The sequence below is a fragment of the Sphaerodactylus townsendi genome, linkage group LG03 (assembly GCF_021028975.2).
Source record: "Sphaerodactylus townsendi isolate TG3544 linkage group LG03, MPM_Stown_v2.3, whole genome shotgun sequence".
In the NCBI taxonomy this organism is placed as follows: Eukaryota; Metazoa; Chordata; class Lepidosauria; order Squamata; family Sphaerodactylidae; genus Sphaerodactylus; species Sphaerodactylus townsendi.
The window spans coordinates 172,500,138-172,505,999 of NC_059427.1; positions in this window are offsets into that span (position 1 = coordinate 172,500,138).

Below are 5,862 nucleotides of genomic sequence, written 5' to 3' on the forward strand. Positions count from 1 at the left end.
CCTTGGGCTAGTCACAGCTCTTTGGAGCTCTCTCAGCCCCACCCACCTCAAGGGTGTTTGTTGTGAGGGGGAGAAGGGAAAGGAATTTGTAAGTCCCTTTGCATTTCCTTACAGGAGAGAAAGGGGGGATATAAATCCGAACTCCTCCTCCACCACCTCCTCTTCTTCTGGGGCCCGAAGTATCCAAAAACCTAGGGGCTCAGCCGTGGGATAACGCAGCCTGCTATCCAGACGAAGCGCATGGTTTCCTCATGCTGCTACAGAACATTAAAAACAAATCATTAAATTGACAGTTCCATTTTCCAAAGAGAAAAAGAAAGCTAGTGGCATTTAAAAGTGTAGTAGATTTGCGGGTTGTTGTGGTGTAGCAATTAAGCGTGCCATACTAGTATCTGAAAGATCCTGGTTCAAATAAGAACATAAGAAAGAGCCTGCTGGATCAGACCAGAGTCCATCTAGTCCAGCATTCTGCTACTCGCTGTGGCCCCTCAGATGCCTTTGGGAGCTCACATGCAGGAGGTGAAAGCAATGGCCTTCTGCTCCTGCTGCTGCTCCTGAGCACCTGGTCTGCTAAGGCATTTGCAATCTGAGATCAAGGAGGATCAAGATTGGTAGCCATAGATCGACTTCTCCTCCATCAATCTGTCCAAGCCCCTTTTAAAGCTATCCAGGTTAGTGGCCATCACCACCTCCTGTGGCAACATATTCCAAACACCAATCAAATCCCCACTTGTATACACTGGAAGCTCTCTGAGTGACCTTGAGTCAATGACATGCGCTCAGCCTAACCTACCTCACAGGATTGCTGTGAAGACAAAATGGAGGAGGGGAGAATGATCTAAGCTGCTTTGGGTCCCCATTGCGGCAAAAGGTGGGGTACAAGTTCAATAAATCAAATAACAAATGAGATGTCACGTGAGTCCTTTTCATTTAAGGCTGATCACAGCAAGCCCTCTGGGATGATGTGAAAATTTGTCATAAACAGAGAAGGTTGCCAACTCTACCCGGGAAATTTCTGGAGATTGGTGGGGGGTGGGTTGCTTAGGGAGGGCAGAGTTTGAGAACAGGAGGGAGCCATTGTCTGCTCTCTGAACTTGCCATTTCCTTCAAGGGAACTGATCTTGGTGGTCTGGAAATCATGTCATTCTAGGGCAGGGGTGTCCAACTCTGGTGCCCCAGATGTGCATGGACTACGATTCCCATCAGCCCTGGTTCCTCCAGATGAGAGTACACCTGCTTTTAACCACTACGCCACTGCTGCTCACAAGGGGTGGCCAACCTATGGTGCTCCAGACGTTCACGGACTACAATTCCCATCAGCCCCTACAGCATGGCCAACTGGTGGGAATTGTAGTCTATGAACATCTGGAGCACCATAGGTTGGCCACCCCTGGAAGATTTTCATGGAAGGCACTTCTGAATCCTGGCCAACTTAACCACCGACTGTTTCTTCCTTGCTCCAAAACAATCCTCCCAGCTCAGAAAACAGTCTTAGCCTCTGGCCTGCTTTTACAACTGTAGACCTTTCCTCTCAGCTATACATCTCAGCCAATTGGCCATGCTGGCAGGGGCTGATGGGAATCGTAGTCCATGAACATCTGGGACGCCAGAGTTGGACACTCCTGTTCTAGGGGAACTCCAGGCCCCACCTTGATGATGGTAACCCTGCCCTTCAAAGTGATTGCATTAATTATGTTTATCAGTTGATCTGCCATGTATCCCCTTGAATCGCAAGACATAATTGCGTGAAGGTGCACTTCTTATTTATTTATTTTATTTATTTATTGGTTCCACTTTTATACCGCCCTATCTAGCTCTAGCTCTAGCTCTAATTATCTAGCTCTAATTTAAATACAATGATATGTGTGGTTGAAAAGCATTTTAAGAGGATGAAAACAGCATCCCATATGGATTGACTGATCCCCCCCCCCCCCAGGAAAAGATATATCTACCAGTTCCCACTCCCCCTTTTCAATTGATGGGAAGTGCCTCTTCCTCCCTCCCATTTCCTACATTGTAAATGTAAAATATAAACAAGAGAAAGGAATCCACCACACTGAACCAAGCCAAACTCCAGACAAAGATCCAAGTGAAACCCTTGCAGACGCATCCCTCTTAAAAGAAACACAGTTTCTCGTTGCTAGGTCTACCAATTGTATGAGCCAGGCCAGGGTTCAGAAAGTGTTTTGAGTTTCCACGCACTCTGTATTTGGGTACCTGCAATACATGCAAGATTCTCAAGTCTCTCTAATGTTTCACAGATCTCCATACCCACCAAGCATGTTTCTATTACACTGCTTTTTTTTAACAGCGGAGGTGAAGAAAGATGGGGGCTAAAATGGAATTGTTACCCTGTGCTCTACTCTTAAGTAATTCATCGCGTCCAGCTTCTTTTCAGGATTGAAGGCAAACCATGCACACTAATGGTTAAATCCACAAATCAAGCTGGTTCATGAAGCACAATAGCACATTATTCTGGCAACAGCAAATAATCAAGGAAAGGGGATACAGATATATTACATTACAGTTACACCTAATGGTTATCAACTAAGTTACAAGCTGATCAAGCTGTTCATTTCTTCAGTAGAGAAGAGTTGGATTTATCTCTCTCCTTTCTCTCCTGTAAGGAGACTCAAAGGGGCTGATAATCTCCTTTCCCTTCCGCCCACAGAGGCGTAGCTACCAGGGGACAGGGGTGTGTGCGTTGCACCAGGCAGGCGCCTGGGGGGGGGGGGCGAGGGGAGGACAATGTATTTATTTTAGTGTTTTTAATTTGTCGGCCGGCAGGGGGTGCAGTTTTTAAGCTAGTGGCACCAACATTTCAGGCTATCCTCAGGTGACTCCTGATGATACCAGCCAGGTTTGGTAGTTTGGTTCAGGGGGTCCAAAATGGGGAGCCCCCAAAATGGGCTCTCTAGTCTAAATAACATGGAAAGTGATGCTGTTTCAGGGTGGATTCTGCCTTTAAGGGGGATTTAAAAGGAGAATCGGGGCTCCCTAGCTCCCAAAAAACCAGCATCACTTTCAATGTTGTTTAAACTAGGGAGCCCTGGGTGTGTTCAGATTAGTGAGTTGGGGCATGTTCTATAATGTGATGGTGACTTTGAGGTGACCTGGAGTAAAAAATTATTCTTTGATCGTAGTGGGGGAGGGCGTCCTTTCGTCGTGGGGGGAGGGCGGCCTTTGGTCATGGGGGGGTCCACCCATACCTGGGGGGAACTCAGATTTTGCACCGGGCTCCATTTTCCCTAGCTATGCCTCTGACCCCCCCCCCCACAACAAACACCATGTGAGGTAGGTGGGGTTGTGAGAGCTCAGAAGAATTGTGACTAGCCCAAGGTCACCCAGCTGGTGTGTGTTGGAATGCACACAGATAAACCTTCCCCAGATAAACCTCCACAGCTCAAGCAGCAGAGCGGGGAATCAAACTCGGTTCCTCCAGATTAGAGTACACCTGCTTTTAACCACTACGCCACTGCTGCTCACAAGGGGTGGCCAACCTATGGTGCTCCAGACGTTCATGGACTACAATTCCGCCAGGACTGCGAACACAGACAGCAACGGCTTAAGCAAGTTTCGCAGTCCTGGCGGCACCCAGTCTAACTTCCTCCATTTCTATCTCATGTGTTTTTTTGCTTGGCCAGCAATTACTTATTGAACTGACACAAATCAATAGATAGCCCCCCCCCCCCCATTTCCCCTAAGGCTGCACTTCTGAATCCTGGCCAACTTAACCACCGACTGTTTCTTCCTTGCTCCAAAACAATCCTCCCAGCTCAGAAAACAGTCTTAGCCTCTGGCCTGCTTTTACAGCTGTAGACCTTTCCTCTCAGCTATACATCTCAGCTATACATTTTCCTCTCAGCTATACATTTTTATTCCTTAGCCATGTTCCAGTGTGGTTCTGGGACTGGGATTTGAACAGCCACGCATTCTGAGGCTCCAAGAAAACAGAGGCACATCTCAATGTGATACGACCAAGAAGCAGCAGTGGTGTAGTGGCTAAGAGCAGGTGCACTCTAATCTGGAGGAACCGGGTTTGATTCCTCGCTCTGCCGCTTGAGCTGTGGAGGTTTATCTGGGGAATTCAGATTAGCCTGTGCACTCCCACACATGCCAGCTGGGTGACCTTGGGCTAGTCCAGGGGTCTGCAACCTGTGGCTCTCCAGATGTTCATAGACTACAATTCCCATCAGCCCCTGCCAGCATGGCCAATTGGCAGATGGGATTTGTAGTCCGTGAACATCTGGAGAGCCACAGGTTGCAGACTCCTGTTCTAGAAGACCAACAACACCAAGATGTTGTGCCTGCGGACACTCACCTGACCGAGGCCTGAAGTTTCTGCTCTGGTGAGGCGGCTGTTTTGGCCTTCAGCTTCTCAAAGGAGGAAAGAATGGGATTGTTCAATAAAGACCATTCCTCTCCTCCTTTTCAGTGGGGTGCAGTTTCCAGGCTTTGAATGAAAACGTGGGAGTCGAGGCTGTAAAAGGACGAGGAGGCATACTCCTGAGCAGGGTTTTCAAAAGTGGAGGAGGAGGAGGACACTTGGGGCTGCGAGTGACTCTCAGTGTCATCAGACCAGATACTGGAAAAAGGACCCATTTTAAGAGTTCCCCATCTGCCTCTTTAACAGGCCCTGTAGCCATGGAAGCAGGTGGAAGGGGAAACTCTGCCCATGCAAACCCACGGGGTACTCAGCCATTAAAAACCTGCTTTGGAAAGAGCAGTGGGATTGAATACATTAAATATTAAGTAACCAAATTGGCAAGGAATGGGAGCAGCGCTGGGGGAGGGAGCTTTCTTGAACTGGGGGATTTTCCACGGCCCTTTTAGAAGGTTCTGTGCTGGGTCCGCAAGGGGGAGGGGTGAGCCAGGATGGGGGCTGAACCCTCTTCTGTGCCCACTTAGCAAGCGTGTCCTGCATGCTGAATCAAGGCAGATTAAGACAAGCTGCTCCAAGAAATGTTCCTTTGTTCACGTTTAGAAAGAACTTTCAGAGAGGAATTTAAAGAACTAAAGAGGATGAGGAGGCCAGGCGGGGAGGCATAATGGGCATGGGGCCACTCGTGCTTTTTCCATTGCCCCAGACCACCGCCAGCTTGTACCCTCTGTCTCCCCAGATAGGTAAAGGTAAAGTTTCCCCTTCAGTCATGTCCGACCCTGGGGTACCACTGCAAGCAGTGATTTCATAAGAAAGCTGTTTTTGTGGGGTAGTTTGCCATTGGTTTCCCCGGCTATTCTTTACCATTGCTTTCCCCGGCTATTCTATTTTCATTTGCCATTGCTTTCCCCGGCTATTCTATGAGCTAGGTCAGTGTTTTCCAACCTTTTCGAGGTCAGGGTACCCTTGACCTCACTCTTCATATCTCACGGTACCCCTGCCGCCACCCCCCACCTTCCCCTCCCATTGCTCCTGCTTGCCACCCCCCCACTTTCCCCTCCCAGGGTGAAGGGAAGCACTGGGGGGGGGGTGGCTGCTGACCTTGCGGCAGGCCCTGCCCCATGGGCCAGCTCCATGTCCCTATTGGCACCAGTGGGAGACACCACAAAAATGAGAGGGGGGGGGGCGGTAGTGTTGCCGCAGTACCCCGGGACATGCTTACGGTACCCCAGGGTACCACGGAACCCTGGTTGAGAATGGCTGAGCTAGGTACTCATTTACCGACCAAGAAATGGATGGACGGCTGAGCTGACCATGAGCCAGCTGCCAGGATATCTGACCCACAGGGGGCTCGAACTCCTGACCGTGTGAGTGGCAGTGCAAGCACTTAACCGCTACGCGGCTCCTCATCCTCAGATAGGGAGGAGCAATTGAAAAAGCAACCGAAAACACCCCTCGTTCACTAATAAAGGCAAAACATG